A 13,243-nucleotide genomic window follows, 5' to 3' on the forward strand; every position below is an offset into this window, starting at 1 on the left:
CTGGCGCTACCAGAATTTTTCGGAGAAGTAGTGGGTCTGGAACGGGGTCCACTCAGCCTCGTGATGATAATTGAGGAGCTATTTCAAGGAAATAGCGTCTCCGGTCTAGAAAACCGAAATTAACGACCGTGGGGATTCGTTGCGCTGACCATGCGACACCCTCTATCCGCGAAAGTTGGCACTAACTTCACCGACAAGCGGCGGTCGCTCGGTCGGTATACTTCGCTTGCGGACTAAAATCAAGGAGTTTGGTTTTTTTGGAGGAGGAGGCGGAGGAGGAGAAGAAGAAGAATATGTACGAGTAAGAAGTATATGTAATATTAGGAAACCACTGCCACTTGCAAAGTAATTTTTAATAGTCGAGTAATGTGAGCAGTTTGTTTATTAACATAAGTTTACGAAAATTGAACTATTTATTGTATATACTAGGACATTTAGATTCCTGTTGGTGATGTTAACGCATTATATAGAGTATAGGATAGCTCAGTCAGTATAGGGACAGGCTACGGGTTGGAAGACCAAGGGGCCGGAGTTCGTGTCCCGGCGTGAGCAAGAATTTTCACTTCTCCGTGTCGTTCAGACCGGCACTGGGGTCCACCCAGCCTCCTATCCAATGGGTACCGAGGTCTCTTGCCTTGGGGGTAAAGCGGCCGGGACATGAAGCTGACCACTCACCTCCAACTAGTGCCGAGGTCACAAAAACGTAGATCTAGGCACCCACTCCCAGAAACGCCTTCATGGCGCAGTGCTTAATTAGTTAAGTATAGCGACAAATTTATCTCTTTACCTTTACTTGTTTAAGGCGCATTTTTACACAGTTAGTTGCTGATCAAAGAAAACATCATAATGATTTCGCAGCACCGTCAGAAGAGAGTACACACAGTTCAGTAAAACGTCGGAAGCGACAAGAGGTGCCGATACACGAAGAATCGCCTTGATTTAGCAGTACGTCAGGGAAGAAGACTAGCAACAAAGAGTCCAAGGAAGAGCTCCTGGTCCTCCAGCAACGATCAGGGACTTGAAAGGCACTGTAAGGAAAATATGAGCCAAGCATTGGCAAAACACCGTAGGTTGACTGACGTAACAATTTCACAAAGAATACAGAATTCTGCTGGAGGACTCTTCAATTTGTCTCAATATCACAAGGTTTGGGAAGGGGTGGCATGTAGTAGGCATGGGAGAGATGAAAAATGCTTATATAATTGTGGTCGAAAGGCCTGAAGGAAAGAAAAGCATTTGAGAGATTTAAGCTCTCATTCGTCTTGTAAAGGGATTATAAACACAAAGACATAATGGCATAAGAAAATATTTCCTTCAGCGCATACATTGTTAGATAGTGTTTCATGTTTCAAAACCAAGTCTCCCTATTTTTTTTTATTGCTAGTGGGGTGGGACTAAGTCCCTTGTACTGCGGCCACTTCTGGCCTATTGTACCAGCCCCAGATGATAGCTGAGGGCGATTGTGAAGCATTTGGTGGAATGAAGATTGGCAGGGGAAACCGAAGTACTCGGAAAGTCTCCCTAAGTACTTCAGCATTAACCACATTAAAGAAAAGGATACATCTGAAAACAAAAGAAAACAAATCGGCCTTCAGTAATGACCTTTACTAAAACTGTTTACAATTGTTTACAGACAGTGCTGCACTCTTGCGCTTAACAAGAAGAGGGCACGTCTTCACGACTAAATTCAATCACTATCATTTTGTTACCAGAACAACGAGCTTCTATCCTAGAAAATGTCACTATTATAGCGAAACTTCGGTTGAAAATTTATATGCAGTACTCCCTCTGAATATTTTAACACGGATCCTTCTAAAGTGTATTTATATGTATACACATAATACACATGCACACAAGGTAGGTCTAAAACATGTAAAGCTATATACACATGTTTCTAATTAGCTTTCATGCACATGCAGTTGGTTACTAGAATTCATTCCTTTGGGAGACCTTTCAATTCCGTTGTGACAGTAATACCAGCTCAAACACGTGAGTAGCTTACGTAACGAAGTTGACGGTAACTCAGACTGCGTAACATCGAACGGTTGTATAATAGTGAATAATGAATTTGAAAGGATGCAGATAAAAGCTGTCATGGCTTGATTAAAGGTACCATCAAGATATTTTCCTGCAGGGATGGAAGACTTAAAATTGTCATTCGGGATAGTGGCTGTCCTGCGCAAGACTCGAAACTGACACCTGTCGAATAATATTCAGAAGCATTACCGATTTTCTTAGCTTTACCAGTGAGGCGAGAACGGCTATCATCAAGTTCGGTGCAGGGTCTTCACATTGATTGATGATAGTCTTACAAAGCAAGTATGCTATCCCTGTCACAGGCCGTGAAGGACCATGGGGTTGTGAGACGGCGAGGCTCCCACGTTTTCTACAGTCGGATCACAGATGGCGGTGTGGTTGTCAGCCTTACCCACCTGTCGCCCTTGGTGATTTCTGGTACTCATTTCTGTTAGAGGCTGAGACGACCCCTGGGCCACAGTGCGGCTGGAAGGATTAGGTCAGTTAAAAATTCAATGACCTCATCGGGAATTGGACCCGCGACCTTCCGGCTTGTAGCACAGTACCTCAACCAACTACGCTACTGCCTGCCCCTAGTCTTACAACAAATATGTTAAGTTTGATTGAAGAATTTTCAAAAGTAAAATAATAGGGATGCCGAGATAAATAATTTGACTATATGACGATAACCGATCAAATAATTTAAATCGATATGTTAAGTTTTGTCTTAACATGCGACAAACACACCGTCTGTGGTTGGTAAAGGAAACAGAATGGTTTCAGTATTTTATGAATTTATATATTGTATCGCCTGATGATGGCTCCGTGAGAGCCGAAACGTCTTGCGTAGCTGTGCCGTAAATTAAATTAACTCAGTCGACACAAATGTGGAAGTGAATTGTTTATTTGATTGCTGTGTTGACAGACATATAAAAACGATCTGTATTTATACACAAAACAGTATGCATTCCCTGAAGAAGAACAGAAAGGTGTTACTGAGATGTGGAGTTCAATATGCTACACATTACTTTCCATTCTGGTTATGTTAATAGCCGCGTTACCTTGCATGATGTAACTGAAACGGCGTCAGTGTAATAAAGGCACTGAAATTATAGTAAACAGTGATCTGACGTTCTTTTGAAATACAATTCTTTTGCTTAATATTTACGAAAAATGGACTATGTTTATTTGATTAAAACTGGAAATTAAAATAATTATTTATTTCAATTTGAATTAAAATATGGGCAAGAAACGCTTGCATTATAAGTCGAATACTGACTCTTCTAACCCATTAAGTTATAAAGCTAATCTAAAGAATATTTAAGAACTTACTACCTAATATTTTTTTAATTCGCTTAGTGGAGGGTTGAGCCCAGCTGGGTCCAATCGGCACGGCGGCCACTGATTGGCCTATTGTACTTGTCCCGGGTGATTATGATGATGGAGAATGTTGCTGGCATGGAGATTGGCAGGGGCACGAGCAGTACNNNACTGGGAGAAAACCCGCCCAGCGCCACTTTGTCCACCACAAATCCCACTTGATCAGACCCAGGATCGAACCCGGGCCGCCGCGGTGGGAAGCCAGCGACTAACCGCTTGAGGTATGGCGCGGCCCAGCTCAGTACCTATCTCAAGGAAAACTCACTACTTCTCCACTACAAAAGATCAATTGGTTAACTCTGTTTAGGGAAATAATCGTTGTTTATTCTGAGAATGAAATTTGTAAATACAATTTCTGGGCAAAATTCCGAGCTTTGGGATGTTGAAGCAGGTGGTACAGAGGCCTATAATTGCCAGTGTATTTTAGAGGCTTAAAGAAGTACCCTAGCATTAGTCGGGAGAACGCAATGAGAAACAATTACTATCGTTCGTTAAGACAAAATGTTCATGTGATTTCCAAATAGCTTCTCAAATAAAATGTGGCGACTAACTCGTAAACTGCATGAATAAGTAACTGCATAACGAAATAAGCTGCCAATAAACGATCCAAATGATTAACCAAGTAACATGTGAACTATTACTAAGCTGTGGTTCCACTCAAAACAATGCAGTAGTACCAGTTCTTAATCTGGATAAATGTAATTGTTTTAAGCTTGAAAATATGCTTTCGCATGTATGCACAATTCTGATCTACCTAATAAAGAAAATATTTTTTTTATTTTATCTTTACATATTCAAAAAGCCAATGAAGTTTAAATTTATAATTAGTAAAATTAGAGATCCGTTTTCACATATGAAAATCTAAATAGCAACTTCCTGGGTTATAGCACTGTATAGCCTCGTAGGTGCTTCACTTCTACAATGAAAATGGAAGTAGCAGATTCCTCCGAAACTCTGATAACAACTTACGAGACGATATGCGATCAATACCAAGAATGCCACTATCTGAACATTATTCTCATGACCTCTAAATATTACATAATATTTTAAAACAAAATAAAAACAAATATTTTATAGCGAGAAACTTCTCAAATAGTTTTATAAATTATTTCACTAATATTACTTGTATCGATAAGGATTGACAGCACTGAACAGAGCCACTTTCCAATTGCAGTAACGTCTGCCGGTAGTTAACCCACCTTGAGCGGCGACTCAGAGCAAACCCCACACCACGCCGTGACTACTTGGGCGCGAATGAAAGGAACTTGCCTGCCCAAGGCTTCACATCCGTTTCCACTTCATTGTTACCGGGATATTCTCTTCTCATTCTTCCACTACTCGGGTCGGTGGGTGCAACACTGGGGTCAGTCACACGCAGAGATACAACGCCCTGCACGTACAGGGAAGAGGGAGGCGTTGCTTTATCTCAGACTAATGTTATCGTACTCACTTCTTTTGTCTAAACAACTGAAGGTCACAAAGAATTTATATTACATCAGACAAGTAAAATAATTCTCAAAAATTTTCAAATGGAGTGATTACTTGTAGAATACTGGATTCCCAGAACAGAGGTGGCCTAAGGCATGAAACGTCTTCGCCCGCTCGAACGCTGGGATTGTGGGCTGTAATCCCAATCGAGGCATGGATGTCTGTGTGTAGGTAGCGGCCTTGCGACGGGCTGATCACCCGTCCAAGGAGTCCTACCGTCTGTGTACAGGTTAAGAAACTGAAAAAAACGGCCAAGGCCCAACAAAGGGCTATAGAGCCATAAATAAATAATATAGAGGTAAAATTGTCCCTGTACTCAATTAATTAAGCATCAGGCCGAAAAGAGGTATGGAGGAGTGGAGATTTTTCTTAAATATTCTTGACCCCGCCCTAGATGGATATGAGTAGTCAGTTAATGCTCTCGGCCGATTTACCCCTTGCGTACTCAACTGACAGAAGATTGGATTCCCATTACAAAAAAAAAAAAAAAAAGCAAACTCCGTCGTTTAAGGAAACTATACCGAGCGAGCGGCCGCCGCTTGTAGGCGAAGTTAGTGCCAAATTTAGCGGATAGAGGGTGTTGCATGGTCACCACAACGAATCCGCACGGCCGTTAATCTCGGTTTTCTACACCGGAGCCGCTATTTCCTTGGAACAGCTCCTCAATTATCATCACGAGGCTGAGTGGACACCATTGCAGACCCACTACTTCTCAGAAAATCTGACAGCGCCGGGAATCGAACCCGGAGGGTTCCCATTGCAGTGGTTTCAAATGCTACAACTGTGTACGGGTATTTGTTCTTATCAGGAACTGCTTCCGTGACGAAAAGAAGAACATCACCTTTGTTTATTTCACGATCCTGTATTTTAACCAGAGATTAGTGGTTTGTGACGGACTAGTGTGCATGATACCGTGACATGAATATCTGAAACGGACGAAGGGTAACTGCCGACAAAGAGTACCAATCAGATGGTTTTGAATTTTCATGCAAATAGTACATGGAATGATTCTGATTTACTTTCATTTAATTTCATCAAGTGGAGGCTATACTTTAATTCTAATAGCACAATAATCAGTTAAATATATTGTCATCTTATTATAAAACTAAAAAAAATATTTAGAAAGAACTTAGTAAAGTAACCATATATATTTACGAAGAAAGCAGTCTTCTGGGATTTGGCACCGTGTATATGTGGTGTTAACCGACGTTTCGGAGGAACGTATCGCCTTCATTTTCAGGGTAGAAGGAAAAATATAAGAAATCCGCAAGCGAAGAGACCGTGAGAACCGATAAAAGCAGTTCATAGTCACCGCCGTGAAAGCCTAAAATCTTACATATATATTTACGTCCAGACCCCATGTTTCTACATTCGGCCGGTTGTAATTCCCTTTATTAAGGACTGTGTGATCGAGGTTTGATTTCTTGTAGGGACAGAAATTTCAGTCTTGGACACCACGGCCAGACCAGTTCTGGGCCCCAGATGCTGAGTACTGGAAGAAATGCGGTCGAAGAGCAGGTTGACAATTCACTGTCATCTGATGCAGGGGTTGCCTTCCTCATACTTTTCTTTGGTCTGCTCTTTTAATTAAGAGCAGGAACAAATTTTAATTCTTGTATGTATTTCCATATTCAAATCTGTTGTGCCTTCGTTAGTCGATGTTCAGTAGCGCTTCGGACAACGGAAATTCAGCCGCTTCTGTACCGGCACCCCGCTCTATCTTTCTCGTCGTATTTTCCTCTTTCCTGTAGACAGAGTCAGAGCTACTTTACGACTGGCAGTTCACCACCAATAAGTTCGTCTTGGAGACAAGCCCCTTGAGAATCACGACCAATAATTTTATTTTCCAACTGAACTCATGCGGTTATGGTCCTTACGTAACATCCTCTCTAACGAGAATAACCGGAATAGCGACTGGCTACGGGTTGGACGAACGAGGAGTCTGAGTTCGAGTCCCGGTAAGGACAAGAATATTCTCTTCTCCAAGTCGTCCAGACCGGCTCTGGAGCACACCCCGCCTCCTATAAAATGGGTACCGGGGCGTGAAGCCCACCACTCACCTCCAGCTAGTGCTGAGGTCAATAAAATATGGATCTATACATCCATTGCTCCATACGCCTTCATGGCGTAGTGCTTAATTAATTAAGCACAGGGGCAACTTTACGTTTACTGAAAATGCAATGTGAGGATTTAGATAGAACAGTGCAACGCTGATGAATGCGTGTACACGGTCAAATGAATTACAAGGAGCTCTTCGATATAGTCAAGAGTATGGAAACTCTTGAAGGAAATGTAATAAAATGACCTTCCCTTGTGATACAGAGTAGACAGAGTGGGAGGAGAACCATAAACGGAACGGGAAATTAAAGCAAGAGGATACAGGATAAAGAGATGATCTCGAAAGAAATGGAATAGCAATCCCGAATGGAGACAGAAACGGCCAGTAAAGGCTAAATCGTGCAGCTGATGGTGGTGAAGATGGTGAGGAGGAGGAAGAAAAATTTCTTTAGTATACAAGAAACTTCAAATTGACTCTTAATAGGTATGCAACTTTTTGACACATTTACACTGCGTGTAGCCTAAACGCAAGTCAACAGTAGTATTCACTGTAATACACATTTAATCAGTAGAAGCTGTTGCGCTTGATTCAGATTAAAAAGACTCCGTGACCTGTAGTCCGCAAGCGAACTATACCGACCGAGCGACCGTCGCTTGTCGGCGAAGTTAGTGCCAACTTTAGCGTGTGTCGCGTGGTCAGCGCAACGGATCCTTACGGCCGTTAATCTAGGTTTTCTAGAACGCAGCCGCTATTTCCTTGAAATAGCTCCTAAACTATCCTCACGAGGCCGAGTGGACCCCGTTCCAGATCCACTACTTCTCAGAAAATGTGGTAGCGCTGGGAATTGAAGCCGGGACCTCTGGATCTGTAGCCTGGAACTCTGACCACTAGACCACAGAGGCGGTCTGATTATCTCAATGTAAATTTCATATTAAGAGAATTCATTCTTTTGTCGACCTTTTAATGTGTTACACTGCATCTAACAGCTAAGTGTGATTACAGACACTCCCCGTACACAATCGCAACTCAGCACGCAATCTCGATTATCTCTGCGGATTGTCGAATCATCAAACGCGATTATCGATAGTCCTTCTTTGGAACACGATTAAATACGTTCGGACGTTTTCATGTCATGGCCAACTCCGTTTTCCCATCTACGTCACTCACGCAATAGAAGGAAACATGCAGTTCGAAACTTTCTATTGTTTATTGATTAGCGTAGTAAAGAGATTGCTCAGCATAAATACGCCCAATCTTAAGACTATAGCAAGTAAATACTTCAAGGATTTTAATTTGGCCTTTTAATTGAAGTCATACTTCTGTTCGCAGGTGTGATCACTTATTTCGAGTTCGGTATTTGAATTGAATGCCGGTCACGGTAGCCGAGCGGTCTAAGGCATGTACTGTCTTCGCTTGTTTGGAAACCGGGATCTTGGATTCGAATCCCACTCAGGGCACGGATGTTTAGTTTGTGTGTGTGCGTTTTTTTTTTGTGTTTGTGTACAGGTAGATGCCTTGCGACGAGCTGATCACCCGCCCAAGGAGTCCTACCGAATGTGTAAGATCTAGAAAAACCGAAGTGAACGGAGAAGTTCATGGAGGTAGGTCTAGGTCCACTGGGGCTGTAGTGTCAAGGGGAAAAAAAAATTTGTAATCAATATTTCACATTACGGGAAGAATGCATGTAACAAAATTTCGAATGAGGAACGCGGAAGAACATATTTCGAGACAGGGGCGTGAGGTCTCGGCTGTATCCCGTCCTTGAGCCCCAGAGCCCCATTCTTCCTTCAGACAGCTTAAATTTAACCGTAAATATTACTAATTTTTCAACTTAGCTATCTTCTTAATTTCAATTATAAACATACACACCAAACAGGTTGGTGTAATGGTCACGCTCTAGACTTGCTTTCGGGAGGTAATTGTTTCGAAACTCGGCCAACATATAGGCTACCCTTAGAATTTTCGTGGCATTCTTCAGTCTCTCCGGGAAAATGTTCGGACAGCACCTCGATTACGCCACAATGGGTTTCTTCTAAATTCTTTCTAATTTATTTTTCATCAGTTATCCTACCAGTGGGGCTACAGCTTCTCGACCCCGATAGCGCTAAATAACCTCAAAAATAAGGATGAAGTTTATAAACAAAGGAGAGAAAGAAACTGCAGTAGGAGTGTGAGTTCAAGGTTATTCCGAAACTGTTGCTGATTGGAAATCTATGCCATTTAATTTGGCAATTTTTACGCTCACAGTTGTCAGCATCGCATGAAGGAACGCTGGCTAGTAACAAAGCGACACACTGAATAGGATGGCATTGCAAACCAGTCGACTGGTCAAATTTTGAAAGCGGGAACACAAACACAGACAGCGTGGTGATCTCATAAGCCTATTTTTTCTCAATGCGAAAAGAAAGACCGCTAGTGAGACTGACTATGGGCTGGATGACCAGGGTCAGATTCTGGGCAAGAACAGGGACTTTTCACATCGTCACCATGAACAGACCGACCCTGGGGTCCAGCTAGCTTCAGATTCAAGCAGTACCGGAGGTTGTTTCCCTGCAGTAACTTAGCCGGGACGTGAAACTATCTTAACATGAAAATCCTCCACATTCTGCCTACATAGTATATTGTGACATGTAGACCAATTTCTAGGCAACGACGGAAATACGGGCACGCAACAATGGAAAAGGTATTGCAAGAAGTGTTTTCTGTGTTGTCCTTGTCGTGCCCTTTGCCAGGCAACGGGTAGCTAAACACATTCCCGCAGAAGCAAACGGGCGGAATATTAGAATACCTACTGCTAGGCAACGCCCGCAATACGTAGGCAACAATCGGATACCTTCCGTTGCTCTGCAAAGCGCTGTAAATACAACAATAAAGGAAAAGGTGTTTTCTATGTGGTTCGCATATATGCAATGTTGCGCAATGGATGTGTTTTCTGTGGGTTCACCTCGAGACTATAAAGTGGTGCAGAACCGAATCAAATGAGGATCAAGAGAAAGAGAAGAAAAAAAAAGAAACGAAAATTGGGTGAGTCCTCGCTAGTCAAGGAAGNATTCACCTCGAGACTATAAAGTGGTGCAGAACCGAATCAAATGAGGTCAAGAGAAAGAGAAGAAAAAAAAGAAACGAAAATTGGGTGAGTCCTCGCTAGTCAAGGAAGAAGGTATCGGCTGAAGATTGATTGTGAGTTACTCTAATTGATTGCGATTAGGAGTGATTGTAAAAGGTGTTCATAAATCCAGTCTTCCAATCTGAAACATGTTATTACAAATCACGGAAGCATAAACACATGTCAATATTTATAGGTTTCGTATGATTCTCAAAACGAACTATCATCATTTCCCTGAATAATACTAACCGGTTGATATTTGTAATTGAGGCGCAATATGTCTTATGTGGGACATCTGAAATTTTAAATATAAAATTTAGACGAATTTCATGCTTCAAAGGATTGAGCAGATAAATATCAGTCAGTCTCCAAAGTGTCTCGTAAAATTTGTAGCTGTACGATGTGAGAATGGTTTAAATATGTGCAGTTAAAGCCATGAGACAGAACCACAATTTTCCGAGGTCACTGGACGCTATGATTCCACTGGCTGTCTCTTATAGTTTGTACATGTCAGGTCATTGTTTTTATCCTTTATTTCCCCTCTGTAGGCTGCGAAAGTAAAACCGGAATTCTGCTAACACACATTGAGATCATCGAACCGTGGACAACCTTACAAGGCATTCCTGCAAGCAGAAAGAATTACCTCTCTTGCAGCATCTTGCCTAGCGCGACTGGGGTAATTGTTGTATCATGACGCTACATAAAAGCAGGAATTGTCTTTCTGTCCTTCACCTTCGGTCTCGAACTGCCAATAGCTTGATTACTACTTACAAAAACGTCGAATGTTTGAACGTTGATTCATTAACACGAGATCTGCTTCTAATGAAATAATGATCCAATGCAGTGGACTCAATAAAAATAAGCCGTTGTGTCGTCAATTCTTAAATTTCAGTTCGGTTTTTCAACATATACAAGGCTTGCCAATCACTGAAGGCCTACAAAGATTTAGAGGTTCCTTTTCTCGTTATCCCCTCGTCCAGAGCAGATCTGGGGCCCTTCCAACCTCCAGTCCAATAGGCTTCATAGGTTCTACCAGTGCAGGTAGAGCGGCCAGGAGTGAGAAGGTTCACTCACCTACGCCGATGTTAAAAATGCTTGGAGCAATACATCCACTCCGTCTGCGCCTTCAGGGTATGGTGCTTTTAAGCATGGGAAAGCTTTACATTTGTTTACATTGTTTCGGTTGTTGCCATTATTATTATTATTATTATTATTATTATCACTATCATCATCACTGCAATCAACTTCATATAAAATTTTAACCAATATTCTTTTTTCAAGGTTAAGTCCATATATAGATGAAATTACTGGGGATCATCGGTGTGGCTTTCGACGTAACAGATCAACTACAGATCAGATCTTTTGCACTCATCAGATACTGGAGAACAAAATGGAAGCACAATGAGAAAGTACATCAGCTATTCGTAAACTTAAAGAAAGACTATGATTCAGTTAGGAGGGAAGTATTGTACAATATTCTGATAGAGTTTGGGGTACCCATGAAACTAGTTAGGATGATTAAAATGTGTTTAAAAGAAACGTATAGTAAAGTCCGTATAGGTAAACATTTGTCTGATAATTTTCCTATCCAAAAAACAAACAAATTCCGTGGTTTTAGTCCGCAAGCGAACTATACCTACTGAGAGACCGCCGCTTTTCTGCGAAGTTAATGTCAACTTTAGCGGATAGAGGGTGTCACGTGGTCAGCGCAACCGATCCCCACGGCCGTTAATCTCTGTTTTCTAGACCAGAGCCCCTATGTCCTTGAAATAGCTCCTCAATTATCCCCACGAGGCTGAGTGGACCCTGTTCGAGACCCACTACTTCTCAGAAAATCTGGTAGCGCCGGGAATCGAACCCGGACCTCTGGATCTGTAGCCAGGAACTCTGACCACTAGACCTCAGAGGCGGTCAATTTTCCTATCCAGAATGGTCTAAAACAAGGAGATGCTTTATCGCCATTGTTTTTCAACTTTGCTATAGAACATGACATTAGGAAGGTCCAGGAAAACCAGGTGGGACTGAAATTAAATGTAAAACAAGAGCTGTTGGTCTATGCTGATGATGTGAATTACTGGGTGATAATGTAGATACCATAAAGAAAAACACACACATTTTAATTGAAGCTAGTAAGGAGATTTGTCTAGAAGTAAAAACAGAGAAAACTACGTACACGTATATGTTGTTGTCTCAACAAAATGCAGGACAAAATCATGACATAAAGATAGGTAACAAATATCTTGAAAATGTGGCACAGTTCAGGTATTTGAGAACGACAATAACAAATCAAAATCTGATTGAGGAGGAAATTAAGAGGACATTTAACTCGGGTAATGCTTGCTACCATTCAGTCCAGAACCTTTTGTCTTGTCTGCTGTCCAAAAACATAAAAATTAGAATGCACAAAACTATAATTTTGCCTGGGCCGCGCCATAGCTCAAGCGGATAGTCGCTGGCTTCCCACCACGGCGGCCCGGGTTCGATCCCGGGGTCTGGTCAAGTGGGATTTGTGGTGGACAAAGTGGCACTGGGGCAGGTTTTCTCCGAGTACTTCGGTTTCTCCTGCCAATCTTCATTCCACCAATTGCTCACCCTCACCTATCATCTGGGGCTGGTACAATAGTCCAGAAGTGGCCGCAGTACAAGGGACTTAGTCCCACCCCACTAGCAATAAAACTAACAATTTTACCTGTGGTTCTATATGGGTGTGAAACTTGGTGTCTGATATTAAGGGAGGAACATAAACTGAGGGTGACTGAGAGCAAAGTGCTGAGGAGAATATATGGATCGAAGAGAGATGAAGTGACCGGAGGTTGGAGAAAACTGCATAATGGGGAGCTTCATAAGTTGTACTCTTTTCCAAGTATAATTAGAATGATCAAGTCAAGGAGGATGAGGTGGGCAGGGCATGTAGCAAGAATGGAGGATAAGATGAATGCATATAGGATACTGGTGGGAAAGACAGAAGGAAAGAGACCACTGGGAAGACCAAGGCGTAAATGGGTGCAAAATATTAACATGTATCTTAGGGGATAGGATGGAATGGTATTGGTTGGATTGATCTGGCTCAGGATATTTACCAGTAGAGGGCTCTTGTGAACATGACATTGAACCTCTGGGTTATATAAAATGCTGACGTTCTTGAGTGACTGCACAACTGACGGCTTCTCAAGAAGGGCTCAGCTCCGTGACTG

At 42.1% G+C, this 13,243-nt stretch overlaps 1 protein-coding gene across 5 annotated transcripts in view; it reads right to left on the minus strand.

Moving 5' to 3' along the window:
• Positions 1-13,243, minus strand: part of LOC111870214 — an 82,463-nt gene that overhangs the window by 64,267 nt on the left and 4,953 nt on the right. The window contains exon 3 of one of the 5 annotated variants that reach the window (XM_033753712.1): positions 4,596-4,863. The exons of 3 other annotated variants lie outside the window; for them this stretch is intronic. The gene's annotated coding sequence lies outside the window, so the exon portion shown is untranslated. Of the gene's footprint in view, positions 1-4,595; positions 4,864-4,938; positions 5,023-13,243 lie in introns of those variants that run through there. One more of the 5 variants, XM_033753714.1, reaches the window with a different exon arrangement.

Source organism: Cryptotermes secundus, unplaced genomic scaffold (assembly GCF_002891405.2).
Source record: "Cryptotermes secundus unplaced genomic scaffold, Csec_1.0 scaffold1182, whole genome shotgun sequence".
NCBI lineage: Eukaryota > Metazoa > Arthropoda > Insecta > Blattodea > Kalotermitidae > Cryptotermes > Cryptotermes secundus.